Consider the following 16529-nt stretch of genomic DNA (forward strand, 5'->3'; position numbering starts at 1 on the left):
TTTAGGTCTTTCTTTCAATAGATATAATTTGCAATTTTGTTAAAAATTTAAATGATAATACTTTCTTCAATTATGTAAAATAAATATATTTCAGAAAATGGGAAAGGACAAATTTTCAACATTGGCTTGATGCATTTCAAATTTTTTTACCAAATCTTATTAAACAATGCATATTATAATATTCAATATCTAAAATTAACACAAATCCCTACAAACAGCTGGCATTTAATGACAGTCTGAACACTGTTTGCTTCGAAAACTGATTCAATCACGTGCAAACGTACATGATGCGCTTTTGAAAAAAAAGAAGATTTATTAGTTTTAAAAATTGTCTAATGATTTGAAAATAACATTCTGAAACGAAACATTTAAATAATCGTGGAGTAAATTGTTGTTAAACTCCAAAACATTAAGTCCTTTATGTAATATTCACAGCACTGTAACCTTTGAGATTCATATATACAAGGACATGCAATGATGCATCTTGTGATACAAAGGATGAATAATGAATTGAATTTTAGTATTGCAATTATGCAAATATTGCTCAAATTAAATAAAACTGATGGTTAAGGAGTATTTCTAAGTTGTTTTCTCCTATTATATGGATTGATGAAAAATACAAAGGAAACAGTCAATTTTCTAGAGGGTAATATAGTTTATTTTATTTCCAGCCAACTAAATGATTTTATTTTCTAAAGAAAAAAGACAGTGCTTTTTAACAAATTATTACTTTCTTTTATTTAGATAAATAACAATTTGTGGTGGAAATGACGAAAACTATTTCAAGGACTTCTGTTCGTGGCAAAGTAACGTACGCTTATTTACAATTTAATACACTATAACTTTGATAATGTAATAATAAAAACTCTTTCTGTAGTATGAATGCGATTCCATGGTAAATTTCTAGAAACAAATTAATTTTTTTCAATTTTGAATATGTATATATTTTTCTTGATTTTAAGATATTCAACAAGTACTCAAAACATCACCTTTCTCGTGGCAAGGAATAAACACCTAAGAATTCTTAAACAAAGACGACAGAGGTTATTGAATGTTATTATAAGATGCATGTTGCTGTACAAGTTGCATATATCATTAAAAAGGAAACTTAAGGTAAGAACGTTGTAGAAAAGGTTTAGTTGCAATAAATTTTGTAAAAAAAGTTAGTATAACCTTGAAACTCTATATGCGTTACATAAGACAAAAAAACCTTCTAATTCATTTTATGAAATATAACTTTCTCTAATAATAATAATAAAATAGAATAATTCTTTGATATTCGTAATATCTAATTTGAAATATTTTGTCTCCAAATATGTATTTACTTTAGAATGCAAATTCATATATTTCATTATTTTTTACAGACCTTGGAAAAGACTTTTTACAAACTATTTTTAAACTAAGAAGACAAAGTTGCATGATATGTCGAAAAGTGAAGGACGAAAACGCTGATCGATGCTGTGGGACTGCTTTCTTGGGTGTATTTTTGTGAAGAATGGACTTTTATTCAATTTGCAAATTCTCTTGTTTGTGTATTTCAAAATTTGGTGTTAAATAAACGCAACATATATTTCATGTTTGTACTTAAATTCGGTAACATGTATCATTTTGCATAAGTTCATACATCATTTATAAAGATGTAAATACAATTTGAAAAGAAATCATTTCTTGATAATTGGACCTCCTTGTACTAAGAACGCTTCATTCACTCCAACTTTATTATCTTTGCATGATTTTGGTTTCAGAAGGCCCTAGACCCGCCTATTTTGACTGTCACCACACTGTTCGTAATAACTTCTTTGCAAAAGTGAAAAGCGCTCAAGCGATAATGCAATTATGATTCAAAAATCATCATATCATAAGCTTTAGTGCATTAAGGTATAACTTGATTTAAAAATACAAATATAAATATTATACCTTCAGAATTGTATCATCGATGTTTGTGTGAACAAAGGATACATTTTGTGAAGTGTGAACGATATAATTACTGATGGTATAAACATTCAGAAATCGTAGGTATATGTTTAAAACATATTTTTATGAATTTTATATTTTTATAAAAACGCGTTTTTATGTTTGAATCATTTTAGACCAGTTTTATTAAATCGACGGATTGTTTTGAAATACTTTTATTATCAATAAATGTTATTGATTTGGTTTCACAGAATCGATTTGAAATGAAGTATAAGAAATCAATTACAATTCGATAGCTATATTGGTGTAAGATACAATTTAATTATTTATTATTAATTAAACAAAATTTGTTTTATTCTGTCATATTTAGAAAATGTGTGTGTGTGTGTGTGTGTGTGTGTGTGTGTGTGTGTGTGTGTGTGTGTGTGTGTGTGTGTGTGACAGAAAGAGAATGGGGAGTTATGTTGAACTTTCTGGAACTAGTGAAGGAAAACAAAATACCCAAAACAAATGGTAAACAACAAAAAGCTAACGATAAATACAATTTTTTTTTCTGAAAAAAAGCAGTTTTCAAAAAATGAAGAAAAAAAAATGTCTACGTATGTTAACGTTAAAGCCTTGCTCGCTAGTCTGATTATTTTCTAAAACAGTGCACGGTTGTTAAATGAACGTCCGTGGAAATAGTTTCTAAGAGAACGTTTCATGCTTGAAACGCATTTATTTCTACGTTATCGTGTTTTTACTTAATTTCTTTCATACTCTGTGAATACAAAATGATATCTTGGTGTAGCATGTACTTTCCTGTTCAAAAATTCAATACAATATTATTTGGGTTCACTTTTGCCTAAACAAAATTTACCTTTGATGTATCGACAGCCCGTAGTATGTTAATAAAAAATTGACATACGGGTTATTAATTATCAGATAGGTAATTATTATAATTATATGTGTTTAGACTTCAAAGGGGCCTGGTCACGATTTTGGTCAAATTTTATTTTTCTGTTTTTATTATTTGCAATGCTTTAGGAATGCATTTCTAATGATCAAATAAAATTTGGGTGCCAGTCGTTGAGTTATAAGCAAGATACAGGGCTCACAATTCTTCATCATGTAAACAAGGCTCGTGTCCTGTTTTTGTTTACATAGGTTCAATATACCAGGAAAACATCTTCTTAAAGCTTGTTTGTCTATCTTATAATTCATTTAAAGCATAAATAAATAGTTCCTAAAGATTAACACATTTATTATAGGTCTAAAACTGGAATCTTCACTTCAACATTCGAAATGTAAACAAACGCTTTGTTTACATAGCGAAGAATTGTAAGCTCTGTAACTCGCTTATAACTTATCAAATGACACTCAAATTTTGGTTGCCTATTAAATATGGCTTGCTAAAGCATTGTAAACATTAAAATTGAAAAAAATAATTTTTGACCAAAATCGTTACCATGCCCCTTTAAACTCAATGCCAATCACAGGGTTTTACAAACGGGTATTTAAACAACAGATAACTGTTGTGTGTTAAATACTTTCGTGAATAAATTTTTAAACTAGAAACTGGTAGTTTAATTCAATACTATGGAATTTCGGCACTTTTATATCAAATAAACTTCATTCAAAATCATCAGACATGTGCATATAAGCTTTTGTCTTTATGAATGACCTTTACTATTAATATTATGCGAAATAGCATATTAACATTTCCCTTTATGTTTGCATTTTAAATCTACGACGTTCAATTCCATCTGAATGCACTAAGCTAATCAATGCACCATGAACATAAATATTTACGTCAACACGTGTACGAGTATATTTATTTTTGTTAGTTTAAATGATCAATCTAAAAAAACCAATTTGATATGTATTTATAAAAAAATCATTATATCATACCTTTTCGTAAATGAAAAAAAGATTTCTCTCTAAAAAGATTCTGGCACTATATTTTGAGTCGCCCCAGCAAACGAAATAACATGCTAATTAATATGGCTGTTTTATGTTGGTTTCATATCCCTGACTAAAATGATATGTAATATCTTTACAGCAACGATACTTATTAATACATTTCATACAAATAGACATCAGTATGAGTAAAACATTAAACGCTTATTTTTGCACCTAGTGATGCAGAAAAATAATCATACTCAATTCGTCTGCACCGCTTGGTGTGTTATAGTAACCGACGACACCCACAGATAAGCATTTAATGCTCAATTTAGTGACATTAACATCCTCTGCGTATTTTGTCACAATTTAAGACCAATTTGAATAAGTTTCATTTAGTCGCCCTGAAAATACTGTATCAAGACTCTCCTAGTTTAAAGCATTTCGACCACATTATCTTACTAATGATATCATTAAGAATTTTAAACCTTAGTCAACTGAAATTAAACTTTGTTATGAAATTTTGATTTGGCATGTGCAACATCCATTGCGACGTTGCAAAAGTGACATTTACGCCTAGTATATGAATCGACAATCTTGCTGTTATAATTCTTTATAATAGTAATACTTTAGATTTATTTTCATAGATTAATTATAACATGTTGATAATATTAAAAATATTCAGATATTTACAGTTCATTATACAATTCACTTTGCATTAATTACTAAAATACACCCACGATTGAAATTATTTTTTCAATAGCAATTGCGTCCTCGCTAGCCAAGGTTGACGATCAACTTTGATGATCAAAGGAGACGATCCACGGTACTGATCAAGGTTGCCAATCTACAGTGATTATCAAGGGTTACGATTGACAATGATGATCAAGGGTGATGATCGACAATGTTGATCAAGGGTGACAATCTAAGGTAATGATCAAAGGTGAAAATCCACAGTGTTGATCAAAGTGGCCAATCCACAGTGTTGAACAAGGATGACGATCCTTGGTGTCGATCAAGGGTGACGATCCACGGTGCTGAACAAGAGTGACGATTAACGATGATGATCAAGGGTAACAATCCAAGGTGATGATCAAGGGTGACAATCCAAAGTGATGATCAAGGGTGACAATCCACAGTGTTGATCAAGAATGACAATCAACAGTGTTAATCAAGGGTGACGATCCACGCATTTGAACAAGGGTGACGATTCACGATGATGATCAAGGGTGAAAATCCAAGGGGATGATCAAGGGTGACAAACCACAGTGTTGATCAAGGGTGACAATTCAAGGTGATGATCAAGGGTGACAATCCACAGTGTTGGCCAAAGTTGCCAATCCACGGTGTTAAACAAGGGTTGCGCTCCATGGTGCTGATCAAGGGTGACGATCCACGGTGTTGAACAAGGGTGACGATCCACGATGATGACCAAGGGTAGCAATCCAAGGTGATGATCAAGGGTGACAATCGACAGTGTTGATCAAGGGTGACAATCCAAAGTGATGATCAAGGATGACAATCCATAGTTTTGATTAAGGGTGACGATCCACAGTGATGATCAAGAGTGACGATCAACGATGATGGTCAAGGGTGACGATTCATGGTGTTCAACAAGGATGACGATCCACAGTGTTGATCAAGGGTGACGGTCCAAAGCGATGATCACTGGTGACGATCCATGGTGGTTATCAAGGATGGCGATCCACGGTGTTGATCAAGGGTAACGATTCATGGTGTTGATCAAGGATGACGATCTGCAGTGTTGATCAAGGATGACGATCCACGGTGATGATCATGGGTTACGATCCACGGTGCTTATCAAGGGTGGCCATTCACGGTAATAATCAAGTGTGACGATCTACGGTGATGATCAAGGGTGACGATCCACGGTGTTGATTAAGGATGACGATCGAAAGTGATGATCAAGGGTGGCGATTCACGGTAATGATCAAGGATGACGATTCAAGGTGATGATCAAGGGTGACGATCTACGGTGATGGTCAAGGGTGAAGATCCACGGTGTTTTTCTATTCACCGTTAGTTTCATAGATTTATAAGTTTCATAATTCAATTTACTATTATCCTATAGAAGAGCATGCAAGTTTATAACACCTTAATCGTAGATTTTGAAAAGTTTGTTGAATAAAGTTTATCTTGCATTTGCAAATCGTTTCTAAACAAGAAAAGGGACATACATCTTTCTTTTCACATATGTTTATGTTGTATACAAAGTTATATTTATAACGAAATTAATTTCTAACTACTACTAAAATAGTAATGCCAAAAGTAGTTGTATTTCAATAGTGTTAGCAAAGTGATTCTTATAATGAAAAACATCCCCAACGACTACTGAAATTATTTATTTATTATTGTGGTTTTATTTCAATAGTAGATACAACAGCTGCACTTAAATTTGTAAATCATGTACATATGTTTAGAAAAAAGTTGAAAGTCTATAACTTCTTTACTGAGAGCAATAACCTGAGCTCTAAGTTCTTTAAATAGCAAATGACTCCATTACATTACATTTCTTGACACCGTTTTATTAAGTAGCATTATATGTAGATTAAATATTCATTTTTGTAGCAATTAAATTGTCAAAAAAATTCTGCTGGCAGACTTATGAAGAAAAACCAGATAGGTGTTTTCTCTCTTGTCTGTCGTGCCTTCACAAACATCATGCAAACCATGGTTCATGGTCAATAAAAATTTCTTTTTATAAACAGTTACTAAGCTCATTTAGTACGAAAGTACTTGCATACAATTATGTTTGAAAACAAATTGTAATAGACAAACAAGAAGACAAATTTTCATATGTGTAATTTTTGTCAAAATCTACGTAAGATCAGTATTACGCAAAATAATAAATCGGTATATCTTACATGCTTGTAATGTGAAGAATGTTGACAAATGAATAAAAATTAGTAATTATTGAAGTATTTCTGTTAAAATCTGGACAACGTTATTAAACAAGAAAATATGACAATCCATAAGAAAGAAAGCATGACGTAACATTAATGTCTAAGCACCACGAGATCTTTTGATCATTCCAATATATTGATTTTAATTTATATATCGCGTTGCCTATTTAATTACATTAGCCTATAATAAAAAACGTGATCTTAATACACACTTGAATAAAGGCTTATAGGTTTCTAACCACTTGAATGTAAATAATTAACATTCATTCTTTTGATGTAAATACAAAGCGAATCCAAGGATCTAAATTGCATGCAATTTCTCAAATGACATAAAACCAAGAATTTTGTTAAACTTATCCCAAACTTGCTGTATCGGAAAAAATCGTCGTTGATTTTACGAAAAATACGGCTTATAATATTTGTTTGTTTTGGTTCCATGATTTTGATTTTTTACAGTTTAGAAGAAATAACACCTGCAGAGGGAAGAGAGACAGTTTTTAGGAAGAATGTCAAATTTCCCATTTTTCGCTCAATGTTTGGGGCAATTTTCATCCTTCGTTGAACACAGATTTTTTATGTTAAAACGTGTAAATGAACTTTTTTTTAACATTTCTTTAACTTTACAGATTTGGTCACTTCCAATTGTAATAAAATCAATTTTTGTGCTTAAAAATATAGTTTCATTAGAAGTATACATGTTTGCCTTGGTATCCTAGGTAATACAAACACTATTAGCAAATATCGAGTTGAAAAGATATATCAAACAGAATGCTAAAATATTTTTAATAGACTGTGTTTAATAAATATCTTATAAAATATCAAATACACAAGAAATATAAATATTTAAAGTTTTCTTAAGGTTACGGTATGCAATATGGTAGTTGAAAATTGAAACAATTCCTTTAAATGTAAAAGAATTAAAAAAGACAATGTTTACAATTCAATGTAAACATATTGGATCTCGATTTTCGGTGAAAATTTCAACATACGTTTAAAGAAAAAATGTTTTATTAATTTCGGAAAAAGAAGACGACAGATAAATATCAAAGTTATTAATTAAGAATAGATTGTATATTTTTTACATATATAATTTTTTTTACCTGCAATCTGTTGCTGACATATATTTTGTTTTCGTTAAAATGATATTGTTAAAATTTGCTTTTAGTTTTATGTACTTTGTCCTAACGATATTCACATTAATTGGGCTCATTAAAAAGAACTCTTAGGCGCAGATTAAAAATTGATAATAACAGTATTGACTCCTACACTCCAAAATGTATTCAAAAATGTTTTCTGAAAAAAAAATTCAATTAAATTAGATTTGGAATGTTCCAAGTACATGTATATTAAACAAAATTTAGTTAACATTCCTGTTAAAGAAATTCAAAGTTAAAAACACATGAGAAGAGTGAATCTTATTAGTTTTAGATGCTATTGTTGTATTTGCCTGTGATATTTCTATCCTTGTTGAATGACAGTTGACACCATTTATGTAGTTTTATATTTGATTGGTTTTTGAACTGGTTGTTGGAAACCTCCATCTCAAGATAATGTATTCTCCAAGTGGGGTCTATTTAGGTTAACGTTCTGACAGCGCAATAAAACTGTCAGAATAATTTCATTTTATTATAAAAAGAACACCTTACTTCATATCAAAAGCAATTTCATCACATTTAAACCATAATAAGTGTTTTTCTTGAAGTCCTACGTCTTGGTATGACTACTTCAAACTACAGTTATCATAATAACGATTTTTGTTCATGTACAATATAACGTGCGTACGTCTTATTGATATTTGTGTTAGACACTGTTTTGTTTTCTCATCAAGGAAAACAGTTCGTAGAATGAAAAACAATATAAAAACCTGCTATACTTATATACTTCAATATACTTCACTTAGGTCTAAGAAATGATATATATGTTAAGAATTTCTTTTAAAATGCTGCCCTTTATTGGAACACCCACTTTATTGTAATAAATCCATAATGTTATTTCACTCTGACCTATTTTTAATTCATATTTGACAGGCACACACACGTTACGTCTGGTTAAAATTCCTCTAAGTTCATTGCTCAAAAACTTAAAGTTTTATGCTTTGTAAAGAATATTTAGCATGTTTATGGACTCTCAAACTTTTTCTGCTTTATTCATTGTGTAATTCTAACTGTTAGCTTTCCTTAATTTTAATTTATTTTATTCAAATTAATCATTGTCCATTGGTAAGACAGAGAAACATAAACATTCTTTTTTCAGTAAATTATGAAATGTTTTTTGAAAATGTTGATGAAAATTGGTGCTAATATCTTAAATGTTTAGACCGCTGAAGTTAGATAAATTATTTTTTTTAATTAGTTTCAAGGAAAGTGCAGTTTTTCTTTCATAAAACGATATTATTCTACAAATGTATTTATATTTTTAAAATTGCTTTATAGGACATGGAGTTTTTATGAAATTTGGAACAACAAAAATATTGTGAATAAATTCAAACATTTTAATATCTTTTGAATATTATCAGTTATTTTTTAACAACGCAACGAGAGTTGCTTGTTACTTGGAGTTTAATGAACAATATTTCAAAAGCATTCAAATCAAATAGTGAAATGAACATCAGATTTTTTCAAAGTATACTCCACTCTTTGAAATAATTTTGAACTCGTATCTATTTCTTACATATGTCACGGTACGCTGACTTTGGGAGATCTCTGGGGCACTGGTTTGTCGAGACTTGTAACGGGGACCAGAAAAAATCTTTTGTTTTGGAGAAAGGAAATGTCGCATGGGGCTGGACCTAAAGAATATGGTGGATGCAGCAAGACGGTAATCTTCTAAGACTTCACAAGCATCAGATGTATGTGATGGAGCATGATCATGAAGAAGACGAACATGCCTAAATCCTGAAACAAGGGCACCGTTTATGATAATATCTCTTAGATAATTTGTCATGACATCTTCTATTTTTTTGCGTCCTTGTAACGTTTTAAAAATACTTAAGTTCGTTCGTTCTTTTATGATTTTACCAACCAAAGATCTATATTGTTTGACCTAATATTGAGATATTTGCATTTACATAATGGGCAAAAAGTTTTCTATCTAATTAATGGCGCTTGTGGGTTAAACTGTGGGATATTCTATTCATTCACATTGTCAATTTTCATTGTGACCTAAATATATCATCAAATGAATCTTTTAATGCTACCTGTAGATCTAAACCTTTGGAGTTGCAAAATCAAAACAGCTCAAATAAAGTGATTTAAATCACGGTCAAGTTCCTCTTTTGATTAAAACCAACAAACTCTGATTATAGTCGATAACATTGATTATAACTGAAACCTTTTTTTTCAATTTGCTTCAGGATTAAAACTTGCCGCTTAACATCGACCAAGATTTGTAAATTTTTTTTTACAGTTTCGAATAAATATAAATCAAAATCCAGCATATATAAGTAGGATAGATAAAAAAAAATCAATATAAAGACGACTGCAGTCTTGCCACAGATAATTTTAAATATACACCGTACACTCGCTTTTCTTCTCACACTCTCGGTCCCAGGCATTTAGTCTACAATATTTTCTACATTTTCAGGAATAAATGTTGCATCATCGTCGGAATCTCCTCTAATATTATTTCGATCATATATGATTGTAGTTGTTGATAAAAATAAAAAAAAAACCAATGAAAGTTTAGATTCATATAGGAAACCAAAGTACTAGTATATCCTTGATTACAGTGTTTCTATATATAATAGATACGGAAAAGGGTTTTTAGTGAAATACACGGTTTGCACGCTTTGGAAGGAGATTGTTGCATGAGGACAGGTAATTATAAAGATGGTTAGCAAAGTATTGTCACAGAATCATTTTAAAAACTCTGATTATTGATATGTTATAATTTGCTGAGCTCGAAAAAAAAAACAATGGTATAGAAAATACCCAAAAAGTCAAAGACCAGATGAAAGAAGGCAGAAAATAAAGAAAAAACAAACAACATTAGAATTATTGATGGCAACAGCTTTATTGTGGATTTTTTTTTTCAAGTCTTTAATAAGAGATACATTACTGTGATGAAATGACACCCCATATTTTATTTCTCATTAATAGACGATTTTAAGAAATTTAAATATCAGAGCTCTTCAATCCAAATTCTGATTTTAGCGACTTTTGTTTCATGAAAGGCAGGATATTGTGTTGGACTGAAAACAATTTAAAGAACGAACTCTTGACAAAATGATATTTTTTAAAAATATAAATTATAAATCTGAAGTTACTTATTAAGGTCAGACGACATGTTCCTCAATTTTAGATAACTTTTTCCAGGAATTTGTTAATGGTTTACTACTACTTTGACAAGCTCTCTTGCAAAAAATTAGGGTACCTTACCAGGCATTTCTGCAAAATACTAGAGTATGCAATTTCCTATATAATCTTCTTGAAAATACACTTGAATTGCTAATATAAAAATAAATACATCTAAAACACAGTGAAATTCACTAAATTAGAACTATATCTCCGCCGGGGCGGGGCTTTGAACTCACGACCTCTAGAACCTATACACATCTGGCAGTGAGCGACCACGGTTCTAACCACTCGACCATCTAGACATTTGATCAAATCCAAGTAAATTTTGATCATTTTTAAACCAATTATAAAATTAATTTTTTTTATTGGAACTCTTTATTATGAGGAGATACAAAAAAGATTCTCGTGGAACGTGTCGTCTGACCTTAAGCGCTTTACTAAGTTTTTACACCAAATAATACACCTCTAGAACCTATACGCTTCTGGCAGTGAGCGGCCACGGTTCTAACCACTCGACCATGTACACATAGAGCCAAATTCAAGTAAATTTTGATCATTTTTAAAGTAATTATGAAATTACAAATTTTTTTATTGGAACTCTTTATTACGAGGAGATACAAAAAAGATTCTCGAGGAACGTGTCGTCTGACCTTAAGTAAGCTATAAAAACACTTTATCGAAATAATGTTTCCGGTCTTTTTCAATCGTTTTTAATGAACATAGTATATGATTCAACGTTGCGTTGCTATGTTTAATAAACAAGATTGATAAATATCAGTACATGTAACACAGTAAAACTATGTCGAGAAAGTGTTTCAAAGTTTAATTTAAAAATTATATTACATACGTTAATAAATAATATAAGAATATATTTCTTGACAAATGTATAGCATTTCGTTTTTGACATTGCCGCATTATTTCTTGATCAGTTCATAGAACTGGCTTTGTTTGATGTTTAGTTTATAATATCACCTACATACTATAACGACGGCTAATCGTGTTACAATGTAAAAGGGGACATTAAATGTTTGTTTTTTTTCAATTTCAAACTAACACTGCGTTTTTAAGATAAAAATAACAAGCACTGGTATTGAAAATTCTTTAACAGAGAACAGGATGTTATAAGCTGCAAATGCATTGCATTTTATCATAATTTGCTGTTTAACATCACCATGTTTTTGTTTTGCTGTTGTTTTTTATTTTTTGAGTGGGGGGGGGGGGGGGCTCATATTTTAATTGCTTTGTTACAGGATTTGCGATGTTTATTTTCTGAGTGCTATTCTTTAAATTCTGGGGAGATCATTGTTTTCAATATATAAACGAATGATTTTATAAGTTATAAATTACCAGTTATCGTAGAACGTTTTTGTCATTTACAAGGAATACCAATATGATTCATCTTGGAATTTCTGACTTTTTAAATTTGTGTTTTTGCACTGTAGAGTTAAGCTTGACATTGTTTACGTGTGTGAATATTGTAATAATTAAAAAACTAAACCATCATAGATTTCTAAACAATATACTGTCAGATGCTCAATCTAAATTATCAAACATGATACCAAATATTTTGATACCATTTATGTAATTTTTAAGAAGCAAATTCGGTCCAAATTCACATACCAATTCTGAAGTGTTCCATTTCAAGATTCCTTCATCTTTTGAATTAAACTGTGCTGGTGTCTGGGGAAGATCTAGATTCTTGATAATGCACTTCTTAGCTTGATTTAAAGATATGAATATCTTATAGGGAGGGTTAAACTAAATTACTTAGAAAAAATTGGACAAACAAATAAAAATCCATCATTAAAAACACATGGTCTGATCTATAAGTCAGGAATTAAAGTTTGCTGCCTCTTTTAAAATGAAAATTCGGGTATGTTTATATAAATTGATCAACGAAAGACAATCCATATTGCTGTATATAATTCCGATTACATCGAGCTTTCAATTTTTGAATCTAAAAAGTGGTTTGGATGGCAAAACAGTTTTTGGGGTTTCAAAATGTTCGATTTACTCTCAAGATTTTACAAATTAATTAAGCCTACACATTTCTCATATTTCAATGCTATTTTCAAAATTTAATATATTATTTTATTGAAATAGACCTGAAAGTGTTTAGCAAATAAAAAAAAAACCAAACTGACGATATTTTTTGCTTCAGCATATTGCTTCAAACCTACCGTTTTGATGTTCTTTCTCTGTATGGTTAAATCAAATAGTTATTGTTGGAATGGGCATCGCCAAAAAGTAACATTTCAGATAAATATATTACAAAAGATTTTGCTGTTATTGATAAATATAAGGACAATAATTTTGTTACTCAAAGTACTTAAAATAAATATTAACTGGTAACCTACAGAGAGTTCTGTTATAACATTAAGTAAGAATATAACTTGTTAGTTTCCATTCTCCAAGATTAAATGTTTCACATAAAAAATAAATAACTCAGATTTAAATAAAGCTTACCTGCATGAAATCTATACCCTGTTATCAATTGTATGCCAAAATGATAAAAATATGCTCGAGCACTTATCATTTAACAGTCTGTGAACCTATTTGATAGAGGTAGTTATACATTCAAAATATCGTAGATCATAACGTTTATAATATTTAGGGTCCGATTTTTATATGACCTTAAAAATATACGTACATTGAATATGTACACTGGTTCTGAATATCTTCACATTTCAGGTCTTAACCAAAAAACGGAACAAAAGTGAAACACTTTTCAATGATACATGTAGAAGGCTGAAATTCAAAGTATATAAATGTTGTCTAGCATGGTTGATCTGCTAGTTCGTAAACACTAAAAATGGCAAACTTTGATTTAAAATATGATTTTACTCCTCATTTGGAAAATACCGAGGAGACAGAAGAAATTAATTGAAATACTTTAGAAAAAATTTACATTATGACAATGAACTTGCTTGTCTTGATGTCTGTTATGACATATGGTCCACGTCTCAACATCAGATAAAGCAGCACATGAGATTCGAATACGTTTAAACTAGAAGAAAGGAAATGTTTCTGATCTTAATTTTCCCAATTCGAAAAAAAAATAAAATAAAAATGTCATAGAAATGGAATTACAACAACTTAAAGACAGGATACATTTAATTGCTAATAAAAGATCCACATAATAGGGGAAAACTCATTTCATGGCATGTAAAAATTAGTATGCATGCATTGTAAAAGATAAATTTTTAAAACAATTTAGTTCCTCCTCCTCCTCCTCCTCCTCCTCCTCCTCCTCCTCCTCCTCCTCCTCAAAAAATCAATTAATTTTAACGGATTATAAAACAATTTACAAAAATGCTAAATTTTCCCCAGAATGGGAATTGCGACCAAATCTTTCTTTTCAGAACAGCTTACTGTTAAGCTGTCTAGGTCTATGTAATATATGGTAATATTTTAAAACCCCATTTGTAGTATGTCTGGTGATCAAACAGCCTACCATCTGATTTAACCATTAAAATTAAACAATTTTGGAAATTTCTTTGCTGAAAAAGCAAGTACAAAAAGCCAAATCAGATCTAATATACAAATATATTCGCTATGCGATTAACTGACACATGCATTATTTAGTGAGTGATACTGATATAGTTTGGAGAAAAGAATTTATAAGTTGCAATATCCTTATTGATGGCAAACTTTAAAAAAATCTACAAGAAAGACCAACAAACCATACAGAAATAATAAATACTGCAGATGTAGAGAATATCTTTTCTTACCTTTACGTAAACTTGACTCCTGCAGCTAAAAATGAACTCCTTCATCGTCAAAACTGATAAGAAGGGTCATAAATTTACTACTCTCCTACAGCACTAGACAGGAAAAAAACGGCAAGGTGGTATTGACACTCTGATGTCTAAAAGAAAAACGGATGTATGTAATACCTGATTTAGGTGAAAACGCCCCGTCAATTTCTCTCGAAAACGGATTCTTATGAAACAAGCCGCTTTATTCACTGTGTAAAGCAGGCGCTGTCTTCACCCAAAGAAGAAGATCTATGATTCAGTTTAAATCACCGTTAAACAGTATGAGATCAGCCTTAGACTGAGTTTTTCCTTAAAGGAAGTGAACATGAAAAAATGTTTAAGAGCCTAATTTTGTCAGTTTGATATATACATAATGATGTCTGAAAACTATTTATTTGAACACAGCTTTCCTCAGCAAGAAGAAAGAATAACTAATTCATGCAATCCATGGGCACTGTCATATTGTTAAAATCATTAACCCCCTGCTTGGATATTTCTAAGCATATGAAAGAGGGAAGCACCGACGCACGTCAGTGAGACACTTTGCATTTTTTACACACGCTCAGTAATTAACAGTATTCATTTAAATGCAACCATCAAAATGTGAACTGAAACTTGGAATGGATGTAAATAGTTGTCTTTTGGAAAGAGGGTTTATGGAAGAAGATGTTGGATCTCAGAATAATGCATTCACATGAGCAAATTATGTTACATGTAACTAGAATGTTATTTTTATCGAATTTTATGAGATAATTTTGTTTCTTGATTTGTTGTTTGAACATTATAGGTGCTTTGTAAATGAACAGACATTGTGCATTGCTTGGCATCCAACTTTTGACATTGTGTCTTATTTCATTTATTCTTACAGCATGAACCGAACTATTAATCAACTGATATAATCTAGGATAAAAATAGTCCAAACAGAAAGATTTCAAGAGCATTTGACTAAAAGTAACGGTAAGAATACCCATAGATCTAAAAAAAAAAATGCAATGTTATATTTATTTAAAATATACAAACAAAAAATTCATTTATGTAAACACTTAATACTGACTGCAACATCTCAGTTCAGACAGTTGAAATACGATGGTCTCATATTGCACAAATCATCTATCAAACTTTTTCCCAAATCATATATAGTAACATTGGGGTTAGTAATAAAAATATATTGAGTCCTTGTCCCCTCATGACAGTCTTCATTTTTTCTTCATAGGTTTTATCAACCCTATATAAACATTGACCCAGTAACCAGCAACATTGTGGCTTATCTACGTCAAAAAACAGATGCATGCTGGGAAAAAAGATTAACTCCATAAACCGTTCATTGGAGATTTTAATTGATAAAATGTCTTTACAGAAATAAACTCATTAATAAGTCTCAAAAGAGTTTTAAAGTTTAAACAAATCAAAAGAATATTATATTTATCATTTATTAATTACTATTTATCATTATAACTTATTATATGTCATTTTATTACAGTATCAAATTCTCAACTCCATTTACTAAAAAAATCTGCTCTCAGGGTATTTTCAATTATCATCTACATTTATCTTATTTGGGAAGAAAGCCAAAAAGATCAATGACAATCAGAAGCATAACGAACTCAATATTTTGAAACAACCTCGTAAACAACTCGTTAAATGCTTAAAGCTGACATGAATTCATACAAAAACAGGTATATCCCTATCCCAATTTCTTTTGTTACGCTCATTGCTACATACCCATATATAAGATCGAGAGCACTTTTTTACGCCTC

At 30.6% G+C, this 16529-nt stretch overlaps 1 long non-coding RNA gene across 1 annotated transcript; it reads left to right on the forward strand.

Moving 5' to 3' along the window:
• The first annotated feature begins 760 nt into the window (after positions 1-760).
• LOC128162836 (uncharacterized) lies at positions 761-1493 on the forward strand. Its single transcript, XR_008240715.1, has 3 exons — positions 761-811; positions 963-1113; positions 1365-1493. It is a non-coding gene; the product is annotated as an uncharacterized LOC128162836 (long non-coding RNA).
• The last annotated feature ends 15036 nt before the right edge of the window (positions 1494-16529 follow it).

The sequence above is a fragment of the Crassostrea angulata genome, chromosome 9 (genome assembly GCF_025612915.1).
Source record: "Crassostrea angulata isolate pt1a10 chromosome 9, ASM2561291v2, whole genome shotgun sequence".
Lineage (NCBI taxonomy): Eukaryota > Metazoa > Mollusca > Bivalvia > Ostreida > Ostreidae > Magallana > Magallana angulata.